Source organism: Puccinia triticina, chromosome 16A (genome assembly GCF_026914185.1).
Source record: "Puccinia triticina chromosome 16A, complete sequence".
Classification (NCBI taxonomy): domain Eukaryota; kingdom Fungi; phylum Basidiomycota; class Pucciniomycetes; order Pucciniales; family Pucciniaceae; genus Puccinia; species Puccinia triticina.
The window spans coordinates 247,123-261,115 of NC_070573.1; positions in this window are offsets into that span (position 1 = coordinate 247,123).

Genomic DNA, 13,993 nt, shown 5'->3' on the forward strand with positions numbered 1-13,993 from the left:
AAATTGATGTGATCAAAACACCTAAGGAAGACCGCTCTAAAAACCAAAAACTTGATTCAGAGACGGAAACCACCACTCCCTCGCAGAGAAGTTGGGTTTGGGCGCACTTCAAGGTTACCAAGGACGGCGAAAAGGTACAATGCCGAGTAACTACCAAGAAGAAAAACTCCCCGTGCGATCAGATTTTGCAACAAGACCCAACTGGAAGTACGAAGTCCATGAGTGAACACCTTTGACGGCTTCACCAAATATTACCACCTACCCAGGAAAAGACAAATCAGCTGTTGCTCCCCAACTTATTGAAACATCAACGTGTTGAGCAGCGGGTAAGTTTTATTTTTACCGCACTTGAGGCTTTTTTGGGTGGTTGAAAGTTATAGCTTGTCTCTCTCCTATAGCCTATACTCACAGGTGATCTGCTGAAACAAGCCATTGCATACCTTGTTTCCGAGGCTGACTTGCTGTACTCGATCGTCGATCGGAAGTCCTTCAAGCATCTCTTGGAGTTGCTCAATCCAGCAACATCCAACATGGAATTCGGAAGGAAATGCATCTCCAGAGAGGTTGACATGCTTTATGTTGCCAACCGGAACCATCTCCAGGACCAGCTCCAACAGATGAAGTATCTCTCATACACCGTTGACGCGTGGACCTTGCCGAATGCAAAGGCTTTCATGGCCATCACAGCACACGGAATTACCTCGGATTGGGAGATTTTGGATGTTCTTGTTGGAATGCCACCGGTGACTGGTGAGTATTTTGTTTACAAATGATAATAAAAGAATTCAAATTGATATGTATGTGAATGCAACCTAGGTCGTCACACTGGCCAAAATTTTGGCAATACTTTTGCTGATTGCCTGCTTGAAATGGAAATTTCTGATGCTTTGAACTGCATCACAGCTGACAATGCATCAAGCAACTCCACACTAGCGACACAAGTTGAAAAACAACTGGGCGGGGTTTTCTTTGCAAATGAATAGTTGTTGGGCTGTATGGCCCATGTCATCAACCTCGCGGCCCATGATGGTCTCAAAGCTTTTGGGAATGTACTTAGCAAACACGATGCTGAACACGAAGTTACACTGAATAAGATGGATCTCAACTCGATCATGGATCGCCCGGATGGATCTAGTGTTGACCTTCAGACAATCATCTCTTGAATCCACGGTCTTGCAACCTATGTCCGAGGATCACCTCAACGTCGTGAAGGGTTTCAAGCTGTCATAGATTTTGTAAACAGCCAATCTCGACGTGCTTGCCCCATCAAGAACATGACTTTGGTGTTGGATGTTCGCACTCGTTGGAACTCCACCTACTTGATGCTTGAACGTGCACTGAAACTCAGATTGGTCTGCACAACATACTGCAGTTCAAAGGGTGAGGTAGCCAAATTCGCCCTCCTTGATGTTGAATGGGAAAAACTCAAGCAGATGACCGAGTTCTTGGCACCACTCCACGAGGTTACAAATATACTCTGTCGCTCAAAGTACCCAACACTAACAATGGCCCTTCCAATTTACATTTCACTGATAAAGACCATTTATCAAGTCCGATCGAAGTATAACTTGGAACAACTCATTCCAGCTGCCGATGAGATGGTGGCAAAGCTATCTGAATACCTCATCCTAGCATTAGAGAAACCGGCCCCAATCTGTGCGATGATTCTTGATCCTCGAATCAAACTAAGCTACTTCAAAAAAAACAAAGGTTTCTTTGCTGCTCATAAAATATCAGACATTACGCCGGAGAAAGCAATGAAAATCTTCCGGGCCGAGGCCAAAAGCTATGATAGAAATCCCAGTTGGACTGGTACTGCTAAAGACAACGCTTCCAGTGCCAGCAAATCAGCCAAGTCGGCAAAGACCCCAAAACTGAGAGTGATCGAGGCAGACATATTTGGCGAAGCTTTGGTTGCCAACGACTTGACGGCCGAGATCAATCAGTACATGGCTGAGGTAAATGAGAGGCCAAGCTGCGACATCCTTGCCTATTGGTCCCAAAATAAAAAAATCTACCCTTCTTTGGCTCTGATGGCCACCTGTTTCCTTGGTATCCCGGCAACAAGCGCACCTTTGGAACGAGTCTTTTCGCAATCAAAGACAATCATTGGTTCTCAAAGACATAGTCTTGGCAGCTCTTCAATCAAGCACCTTCTCTGTCTGAAGGAATGGTACCAGAAGTCCGACGAAATGATGGACTCCTCTACCGTTACCCTCCACCCAGAAGACGACACAGCTTTGCATAACTCCAATGGCAACGATGCCAACGACGGCAATGATGAAGATGGCATCAATGATGACGAGTACAGTGAGGATGATTGAACATCCTAAATCCTATTACACATTACTGTAGTTAAAATCATTCACCTCATCCATTATGGATGATTGAAATTAAAACTTAAGACTTTATGTGTGATACCCGATATACCCTTGGGTATCTCTGAGGGCACCCGTGGACCGTACCCACCGGGTAGGCCGGGTACAGTCCAGGCAAAGAGGCTTCCCGGAGCCCTATACCCACGGGGCGGACCGCGGGTATACCCGGAGAGGCCGGGAACGGGGGCCAGCCCTAGTTGTGGTGATGTAGCTGATGTGTAAGTGTTGTAATGAGGTTGTAATTTGTATGTCAGGGTCTAAAACCACAATATAGAGTGGGGCTAATACTGTAGAGTGAGAAAGTATTGTACTGTTATGGGGTAAGCTGAGTGCAAGTAGTTTGCTGAGAGAAATTACAGCTGGGAGGAGGAGAGCCTCCTTAAATAGAAAAGAGTGAGACATTTTAGCTCCAGGGGAACAAGAGAATGAGGGGTTTAAGCTGCCCTGAAGACTACACTGAGGTATTTTGGCTGGTGGTTGACAGGTCACATGAGGTCATGATGTCATATGAGCGAATTTAGCTAGTGAGAAATAGGAGGTGAGATATTTTAGCTGGCCTGGCCTGTCAACTGATGTCATCTTAGCACAATGTAATGAGTGCAGCTGATGAGGTAAAGTATATGTAAAGGGTAGACAAGCTGTCAGAGTGGTCCATGTAACAGATTACATGTCCTGGGTAAGTGTGGTTCATGTAACGGATTACATGACCTGAGTATGGTGTTTTGTGTGTATGTAACTGAATTATGGTGTCTTGAAGGGGTTGTATCTTCTGATCCAGAGGGGTGTAAGGTGTGTTGTCCATGGTGTCCTGTGTAGTTTTGGCCGTAGAATCCAGTGGTGCTGCCATATTGGTTGATTTGAGAGTGTACATATGAAAAAAAGGAAATTTTGAAATGGGCTAGATGGGTAACCATAAAGCATACCACACCGGTCATCAAGTGGATAACTACTCCACTCAATGGCCAGACCGGGTCATTGAGTGGGTACACCAACAATGGGAAGGTACGTTATCTGATGAGATGGACAGAGCTGAGGACAGCAGGCACGGTGCGTGGCAGTGTTCGAGGATCGTGGAAGGATGGTGAAAGGGTCCTTCCACGCCTGCTGCCTCAGATAGACTATCTACAACATGTGACATGTGTGGGAAATGAGAAAGACATGTGGAAGCAGAAAGAAAAGACAAAACCTGAGTATTAAACTCAACACCCCCCCCTTGCTGACACCATGGAAAGAGAATTTGAAAGAAAGAAAAAAAAGGAACAGGGAAGGAAAGAAAGAAAGAAAAAAAAAAAAAAAGGAGACTGAAATTATTTTACAATTCCAAACATTTGCCGGTGTTTTTCCAACAAGACTCGGGGAAGGGGCTTTGTGAGCATATCCTTCGTCGAGACATGGAGGAGTGTGATTTCTGAGTCCCTTACGCACTCCCGTATGAAGTGGTATCTAGCGTGAATGTGTTTTGTGCGGGCGTGGTGCTCGGGATTCTTGGCCAGAGCTTCTGCTCCCTCGTTGTCGACATGAAGAGGGATCGCGGTGTCCAGGCGGAGGCGAAGTTCAGTCAATAGATGGGAGAGCCACAGGCCCTCTTTGCAGGAATCCGAAAGTGCTTTATATTTGGCCTCCGTGCTTGACAGGGAGACAGTGGCCTGTTTGCGGGACTTCCAGGATATTGCCCCGTCTCCAATGCGATATGTGTACGCCGAAGTTGACCGCCTGTCATCGCGGTCTTCTGCCCATTCCGAGTCTGAGAAGCCTGAGCACGTGAGATCTCCACCCAAGCGGAGTTTCAGGTCTTTTGTTGCTACGAGGTAGTTAAGAATGCGAATTCCGGCTAGCCAGTGTGCTTCGGACGGGTCCCGGAGATGCTGTGAGAGACGATTGACTTCGAAAGAAACATCAGGCCTCGTACACTGGGATACCCAAAGGAGCGAACCTATTAGTTGAGAGTAGGGGCCCGGGGACGGTGCATCAGAAGAGGAACGTCGGCTTAGGTTTTTGAATGCCGAGTCTGTTGGGGTGGAAACAGTGGTTGATTTGTTGTCCAAGAAGCGAGTGCATAGGTCCAATATGTAGTGGGCCTGATTGAGGAAGACATGTCTCTCCTTCAAGTCCCTCGTAATTTTGAGTGAGAGGAAATGATTAAGTTCTTTGTCCGCGCCAATTTTGAAGCGGGTTCCGATCGATTTGATGATAGAGTCTACGATTTCTGGTTCGCCAACAATTGCGAGATCATCGAAGTGGGTGGTAAGGGCGCCGACTAGTTTATTCAAATTGATTTTGAAGTAGAGGGTAGGATCGTAGTTGGAGTTTGTCCAGCCCACTTCAAGGAGTGCCTTGTGCAGTTCTATATTCCATTGGCGGGGCAATCGCTTCAACCCGTAGAGAGAACGACTTACCTCGCACACCCAGTCCGGGTGCAGAGGGTCCTCAAATCCAGGGGGCTGCTCCATGTAGACCGGAGTGTCAAGGTGACCGTTCAGGAATGCTGTTTTAAAGTCGACTTGGCGGCCTTTCCAGCCTCTGCTCGCTAGCAAACTCAATATTAGGCGTAGAGTTTCGAGACGGAGTGTGGGTGAGAACACCTCGTCGTAGTCTAGTCCCTGAACTTGGGAGTAGCCCATGGCAACGAGACAAGCCTTCAGCTTCTGGATGCTGTGGTCGGTACGGAGTTTCACTTTGAAAACCCATTTTGACTTGATGATTTTCCTCTTTTCGGGTCGGGGTACTAATTTCCACGTCTGCATTCCAAGGAGCGAGGCAAATTCTTCTTTGGCGGCCTTGAGCCAGCGGTGTTTATTCGGGGATTTAAGGAGCTGCCTCCACGTTTTTGGCGTGTCAACGTCAGATTCGAGGGAAGCATTTTTCGCCCAGTTTCCATAGCGTTCAGGAGCCTTACGTTCGCGGTTTGAGCGACGGCGAGGAGGAGAAGCTGGTTTGGGAGGTGGAGTGGGCGATTTCTGAGGCGGCGGGGAAGGGGAGTTAGGAATGGGGGAGGGCGGAGAGGGAGATTTAGGCGTAGGGGAGGGGGGGACAGGGGAGGGTGAGCGGAGAGGAGGGAGGGGAATTATTGAAAAATCTGGGGAAAGAACAGGGGAGTTGTTGACAGGGGAACTTGAACCCGGGGAATCAGAATCTGCGTTGATTGTGTCGGGCACACAGGGAGCGTTCCCTGGTGCGTGGATAGAGGCTGTCAGCCGGCAATTGAATCTAGGCTTCAGAGGTATGTTGAGGGGAGCATCAGGGGAGGGCTGTTGTTGACCGAGCAGGACGGGAGCGGGATGAGAAGGAGGGTTATTGTAAGGGCTTCGTCTAGCCCTTCACTGAGTCCCTCAGGAATATCAGTGTAGTCCGTTTAGTCCGTACAAGACCGTTTGTGTCTCGGAGAGAACCTGAGAATTTCTAGAACCAATGCTTGGATTTCTAGCTCAGTAGGAGAATTCAGTACGCGGTTCTCTCTATACAATTGGAGTTAAAGAAGAAGAAAGAGAAAGAAGAGAAATGAGAGCTTACCTAGCTCAGTAGGAGAATTCAGTACGCGGTTCTCTACTGAGCTAGGCGGGTGGTGGGGAGCCGCAGACTAAGAGGCGCGGGTCCGAGTCGTCTTGTGATTGGGTTGTGATATCTGTGTGGGGCGCGGATCTCACAGTCTCCCCCCCTATAATTATGCGTGGAATGTAGGAACTATGGCGGCAGGGTTGTGATAGGGGGGGCCGAGGGAGGAGGGGGGGTGTCAACAGGGAGGATGCGGGGCTTGACCTTGGAGACGTGGAATGTTGGATGGCGGCGGTTGCCTTCCGGAAGTGCTAGTGTTACACTCTGTCCGTTATTGAAGACCTGCAGGACCTGGTATGGCCCTCGAATCGTTCTTTGAGCTTGTCGACGCCGCCTTGATGGCGTCCCCGCCAGTCGGCTGAGTCAAGGAACACCCAAGAGTCTGGGAGTATCACCGGTCGGTCTCGGCGCAGGCGGTTGTGCTGGATTGCTTGACGTACGCGGCTTGTCCACAGAGCATCCCGCGCGTCCGCCCAGGTGCCCTCTCTGGCTTGAAGCCACCGGTCCAGGGCCGGGGCCGAGTCTGAATCGCCTTCTTTGGAGGGGAAGAGTCGGGGTTTGCGTCCGAAGAACAGCTCGAACGGGCTGAACCCGGTCGAAACGTTGATGGCGCTGTTAATGGCGAACTCGACCGCGGGTAGGGAGTCGAGCCACTTGGACTGACGCTTCGCCGTGAATTTCCGGAGGATCTGGCCAATGGTCTTGTTGCTCCGTTCGCTCCGGCCATCCGCCTGGGGGTGAAAAGCCGACGTCATGTGGAATTGAATGTGGAGCTTTTCCATTAGGGCCCTCCAGAATTTCGACGTCCACGTCTTGTCGCGATCCCTGATGATTGTCTGGGGGGCTCCAAAGATGGCGATCCACCCGGAAAAGAAGCGGGCTGCGGTTTTTTCGGCTGTGTCCTTCTGGAGTACTGGAATGATACGAGTGTACCCGGAAAGGCGGCAGGTACATGTTAGTATCATATCGTAGTGTGCCGATTGTCGAAGGGGTCCCACGAAATCGATGGCAATATCGGATAGAGGTCGAGATGGTACTGGAGGGGTTTGCATTTTTCCAGTTGGCGCCGTGGTTGATGTTTTTGTTCGCTGGCACACCTCGCATCCCTCGACGAATTGCAGTGTGTCCTTAGAGATCCCCGGCCAAAATAAATCCTGGCGCAGTTCAACAACGGTTTTCAGGTACCTGAGATGTCCAAGGCGGACATGGGCTTCCTGAATCAGGCTGGCACAAAGAGGTTTATCGGCCGGGATGACTAGACGGTTATCAACGAAGAGGAGACCATCGAGTTCGACGCAGCCTTCCCGGAGGGGAAGAGCCTTCTTCAGCGATGAACAGAACTTGTCCGTTTGGTATCCAAGACGGATGCGGTCTCTGACCCCTGGGGCGAGGGATGTCCCTAGCTCGGTCAGGGCTGCTACGCATGCTACATCGCCTGGCTCAATGGGTAGCTCATCTTCCCTGATCCCTTTACGGGAGAGGGTGTCCGCAACGGTGTTCTCTTCTCCAGGAATGTGCTCAAACCGGAGATCGAAGTTGGCTAGAATTTCGGTCCACCTTGCTTGCCGTCGGCTTAAGTTCCTCTGCTTCATGAAGTGGACGAGTGAGTGGTGGTCTGTTAGCACGTTGACCTTCATCCCGAGCAATAGCATTTTCCACTTTTGGAGCGCGTGGATGACTGCCAGTAGCTCTTGCTCGTGGACGGGATAGTTCTGTTCGGCCGATGTCATTTGATGTGATTCATAGGCAATTGGCGATGATCCTTTCCAGTCTTTGCCCTGGAACAGCGCAGCGCCGAGTCCTGATCCACTAGCATCGGTGAAGAGCCATAACGGATCGTCCGATTCGTAGTCGATGTTCTTTAGACAGGGGAGCGACGTCATAATCCTTTTGATATTCTGGAAGGCGTCGTCTTCGGCTTTCCCCCAGACAAAGTCCTTGGGGTCGCGCTTGCTACTAGTCAAAGGTGTGAGGGTGCCGACGTACTGTTGGAGGCCCCAGATGAACTTCTTCATCCACTGGACCGTCCCCAAGAATTTCTTAACTCCCTTGGCGTTTCGCGGTGTCGGCCAGTCTTGTACCGCTGTAATCTTGGAATCGTCCGGCTGGATGCCCTCCGCCGAGATCCAGTGCCCGAGAAATTTGATCTTCGTTTTTTTTGGGCTGCAGTAAAGATTAGCTGCTTGGATCCGGTCGAGTACTTGACAAACGTGGTTTTGGTGTTCGTCGAAAGAATTCGAGAAGACTACGATGTTGTCTAGGTAGACGACGCAGATGTTGTTGATGAGATCTCCGAGCGCTTCCTCGAGTCTCGCTTGATGGGTGGCCGGCGCGTTTGTGAGGCCCATCGGCATGACTCTCCACTCATAAAGTCCCCAAGGTGTCTTGACCGCGGTTAGAGGTATGTCAGCCTCGCGCATCCGGGTCTGAAAAAAGGCATTGGTCTGACCAAGGATCGAAAACGCCTTACCGGTTGCCACCAAGCGTACCAATTCATCAACATTGGGGAGGGGTGATCGGTCCTTGACGGTCAGGTTGTTGAGTTTCCGGTAGTCACAGACCCACTGGGGTAACGCCTCAGGGTCTTTTTTTGGTATGATAAGGCTGGGGGAGGCGTATTGGCTGGTGGACCTGCGAATGCGTCCTGCTTTGACATGCTGGTCAATCAGTTTCCGCCAGGCAGCAAGGTACTTCTGCGGGTACGAGTACTGTTTCTCATTGATGACCGCTTGAGGGTCGGTGAGAATAATCTGGTGGCGAACCTTGGAGTTCTCATCTTGCATGACGTTAGGGAAGGGCCCGTCAGGGAAGAACCTGGGTTTCTCGCCATCTTCTGGCACTGCTGGGATGTTGGCCGGGAAGAGGTCGGAGAATTCAGACAATATGGCGCGTTCTGCTTGTTCGCGGGAGTCAGCTGAAGTGGTCACGCTGGCGATTTGAGGAGAATCAAAGGTCCGTAACGGCAGCTCCCGGTAGTCCCAGATTGTTGCTGCGGGTGTCTTACATGTAATCGAGCGATCTGGGTAGGATAGCAAGACTTGGGCCTGTTGCAAGAAGGGGGTCCCCAATATCGCATCGTGTCCGCCAATGATTGGTCCCACATAGAAGGGAATTGTCCCAAGCTCAACTGAGGTCGCAGGGACGGAGAGTGTGGCGTGTGTGTAGAATCGTAGCAGGAGGGGTGTTGGGGAGTTGTTGTCCATGGCTAGGCCAATCCAAACGGGTTTTTCCAACGGGAGTTGCTTGAGACCTGAGGATTGGGCCACCCGCTGCGAGATCAGATTCAATTCGGATCCTGTGTCAAGCATGGCCTTAATCAGGGAGCCTCCCAGGCGGAGTTGGAAGATGATACGGCTCGGGCGCATCGTGATGGGTGTTCTCGCGTCAATCGGAGAAGAGAGGGGAAGTTGGACCCGATCCGCGGGGTGATTTTGCATTGGTTTGAGAAAAAAAAAGTGTAAGGGCTTCGTCTAGCCCTTCACTGAGTCCCTCAGGAATATCAGTGTAGTCCGTTTAGTCCGTACGAGACCGTTTGTGTCTCGGAGAGAACCTGAGAATTTCTAGAACCAATGCTTGGATTTCTAGCTCAGTAGGAGAATTCAGTATGCGGTTCTCTCTATACAATTGGAGTTAAAGAGGAAGAAAGAGAAAGAAGAGAAATGAGAGCTTACCTAGCTCAGTAGGAGAATTCAGTACGCGGTTCTCTACTGAGCTAGGCGGGTGGTGGGGAGCTGCAGACTAAGAGGCGCGGGTCCGAGTCGTCTTGTGATTGGGTTGTGATATCTGTGTGGGGCGCGGATCTCACAGGTATCAGGAGGGGAAGGAGCGGAAGACGAAGGGGAGTTTGGGTTGGGCGGCGGATTTGGTAGGGAAAGCGAGGGATTTGAGGCTGGCCTTTCCTCAGTGGGGAAAGAGATTGGCCATGATACCTCAACTGATAGCGGAGGGGGAGATGTGGTGAGCTTTGAACCATACGGAAAGACGTCATCCTGGAAGATAACATCTTGGGTTTTTACAACAGACCTGTTCTCCAGATCCCATACCCGGTATCCGTTCCCTTCCAACAGGTACGAGAGGAGGAGGGCTGCACAGCCTTTCTGGTCGGGCTTCTTGCGGTTTGCTTTGGGCACCTTGTACCATACAAGACACCCAAACGGATGTAGATAGGACAGGTCGATTGGAGGTAAGTTGAGGACGGAGTTCGGCGACTTGAATCCTGGGTTAGGGTTAGGGTTAGGGTTTAGGGTTAAAAGAAGAAACCCAAAGAAAAACTATGTCTGAGATAGTGGAGGAATTAGAACAGGAGGAGAACGAGGATGAGGAGGATGACAGTGGCAATGATGATGGTGATGGCGATGACAATGACGATGAAAATGGCGATGGCAATGAGGAGGACGATGGAAATGGCGAGGAGGATGAGGCTGAGGAAGAATATTAATGAATCAAATTGTCTCTGCGACTGCGCTTTTGGTTGGGCTCCCATTTTTTATTCTCATTGTATATACCTCTTTCTTTTTGTTCTGTCCATCTTGTTGTCAAATAATACTTCTGATCTGTTGCGGTAAAAGTGTATGCATGGAGACAAGGACTGAGGAATGTATGCAAAATGAGATTCACCCTTTTGTTCTGGCCCGCGACGCTTGAGTGAGAACCCCAGACTTGAGAAGAACTCCGACAAACTCACCGACTATCCCGTATATCCCTCAATCCACTGCCGATCTCATCCCAACTGCTCAATTCTAGAATTAACGCCACCGCTCGTTTAGACATAGAAGATTCAGGAGGAGCTCGGATTCAACTCAAGTGGAGGTATTGCCGAAACCCCTCTTTTCTCCCTTCTTCTCTCTTTCTCTCGTCTGATTTATCCTTGTTGATCTCTTTTCTTCCTCTCTCAGGCTTGCTGTTGTTTCTCTCTCCCTTTACAATCTTACCTGTCTATTCTTTGAGTCGTAGTGAGGACTAGAACATCTGAAGGTATTTTATGATTTCATTCTTTTATTTCATAATGTGTCTTGCTTATATTCTATTTCTCTTTTATTGTCAGTTATCTACTACTATTAGCTTTTGGTATCTTACACTTGTTACTCGCGCGCACTCGGATTTTTATTCAATAAGAAGTTATACTTGTCTTGATTCACTCGCGCGCACTCAGATTGTTATTCAACAATAAGTTCTATTTGTCTTGATTCAAATCCAATTAAGGGAAATGGCTTCGGCAACAGGGGGAGCCATAGAGATGAGAAAGAAAATAACAACAGCTGAGCAACAAAACAATGACAGAGTGAAGAATAACTAATTTTCAGGGACCTCGTTTTTGCTTCCGGAGGCGCCGTCGTTTTCGCTACCGGAGGCTCCCTTGACTGCCCATAAGTGTTTGATAAGGTCATCCCTTAGTTTATAATGAGCCTCGGAGCAGCGTAGCGCAATTGCATCTTGGATAAATTCAGAGAAATCAGCCAAACGAATTGGGTTAAGCTGAACGGCAGTCGAAGTGTTATCGTAAATCCACTCCTTCGATCATTCATATTGCGTTCATTGTTGATAATCATGTTGTGTAATATTATACATGTCTTCATGATCTGTTGAAGATTATCGTGGCTCCATCCTTGCGCCGGTTGAGAAATAATGGAAAATCGGGCTTGAAGGACACCAAATGCTCTTTCGACATCTTTCCGACAGGCCTCTTGCATCTTTGCAAAGTGCTAAATTCAGTGCGGTATGATAGGTACGATATTGGGTAGATTAGCTTCGGAATCATAACAATAACAGTGATTTGTAATCCAATCACCTTCTTTTCAAGCCCCTGTGGGGCTGAGATTGTTTTAATAAGGGTCGACCAGTCCGGATAGATCCCATCGGCCAAGTAATATCCCTGGTTGTAAGTGTTACCGTTGACTGTATATTCAACCCAAGGAGCTTTGTTGTTCATAAGACGGCTGAAGAGAGGCAATCGGTCCAGGACGTTGATATTGTTATGCGATCCAGGAAGGCCAAAGAACGCATGCCAAATCCACAAATCATGCAAGGCTACTGCCTCCAGAACAAGCGTAGGGACCTGATTTTTTCCGCTCATCAATATAGTTCAAATGCGCAATGATGAAATGAGTGAAACATACCCTTTCTTTTCCTTGGTACTGGCCTTTCCATGCGGCCTTGCAGTTTTTCCAAGTCCAGTGCATACAATCTAGAGAGCCCAGCATTCCTGGGAACCCCCTCTCCCAATTAACTTTGGCTAGCCGTTTAATATCTTCTGGAGTCGGATGGCGCAGGAATTCCTCGCTGTAAAGCTCAATTATCGAATTGCAAAAATGGTTCAAGGACTCCAACGAAGTACTCTCTGCGATTCAAAAGTATTCATCGTTCATGTCTGCCGCTCCACCGTAGGCAAGCATACAAATGGCTGAGGCGATCTTCTGAACAGGATAAAGACCAAGTCGGCCCAATCCATCCGCTCTCCTCATGAAATAGGTGTTGTGCGCGGTGACTTCGTTGACAATCTTCATAAAAAGGTCCCGATGCATTTGAAATCGGCGGCAGAAAAGGTAATCCCCGTAAATGGGTTCTGGGGCAAGGTAATCTTTGTAAAATTGTTTGTATCCTTCCTCAAAGCCTTGGTTCAAGTTCGCACGACGGCCAGGCCTAGATCCGCCATGAATGGGTGCGTCCTCAGTGTTATCGTCCTCGTCAATTAATAATTTCACCGTATCGGAAAGAACTGTTTGAATTTGATGAGTGGTTGCGAGTGCAGTGGCTTGTGAGTCAAGGATGTTCTGGAGTATCTGGTTATTCATGTTGTTGATTTGAGGATCTGTGGGGTTGATTTTGACGAAAGCAACAAGCATGATCAATCTGTTGTGGCGATTGGACTCGGGGGACAACGTGGAGGCTGGGAGGGGGAGACGGGTAATGGAGAATCACAGGCCTCTGGTTGATATTATAGCAACTACGGATGGCTGGCACAGCGGCGGGGGTTGCTATATGCCAAAATTGAGTTGCCATCCTGGGGTTTTAGCAACCCGGTTTTACCTCCCCGGGTGGAGATGCTCTAAGGTTAAAATTGCATGAGGAAACAGAATATGAAGTCAAAACAAGGTTATCTCTTAAGATGAAAAAGATATAAAGTAATTCATATGTAACAAAAGTAGAAAAGGCAGCTTTTAGGTCAGCTGTGTTGACTCTAAGGCTGACACACATTGTAGATAGTCTATATAAATTCCCTCAATCCTGCTCCCATGGAGCTAAATTCCCTCATCATTGTCTATATAAGGAGGCCTCTCTGCCTGCCAGTTGTTCCCTCCCCATCCCATTCCCCTCAGCTCCTCATGCCATCCGGCAGTCTATATTCCATACTCACTTATCACCATGCAGATTATTCATTATCCCATATCACAGGTCCAATTCATATCACTACTCAGTCTCACATCACTTTCACACTTAATTTGCAATTTATATTACCACTCAGTTCACATACCTTTCAGGCCAGTAACCCAGTCCCCGGTTCCACTCCTGGTTGAGCTTAGCTCCCTCTCTCCCTCATCTTCCCTCACTTTTGAAACTTATATACCCCCAAGCCAAGGACCTAGGTTCAAGCCCCACTCAAGACATCAAGTCACCGTCACCTATCTCAGACATCAATAAGTCAATCACCCTCCGACCTCAACAACAATCCTCTTATATATATCATCTTTGAACATATCCTATCACAAAATAAATTTCCAAGCTTACCTTGGTGGTCTTGTTTTCTCATATACAGAAAGGCAGAGCCTGCACCTCATCTAGGCATGGCTATTGGGCGGGCCGGCCGACAGGCCGCCCGAACCCGCCCGGGTTTGGGCCGGGCGCGGGCCGGCATTTGGGGGATTTTTTTAAAGTCGGCCTGGCCCGCCAGACCCGCGAGAGATTTCGGGCGGGTCCGGGCAGCCTGTCGGGCGCCCGTCGGGCTTCCCCCGGTGGGACCCAATCGTGACCATATCGTGGATATCATATGGGCTGGTTGGTAGTTAGTTGCAGTCTCGTTCAACTACCGACCGGCCCACCAGACCACGACTCCACCAGCGTTCAAC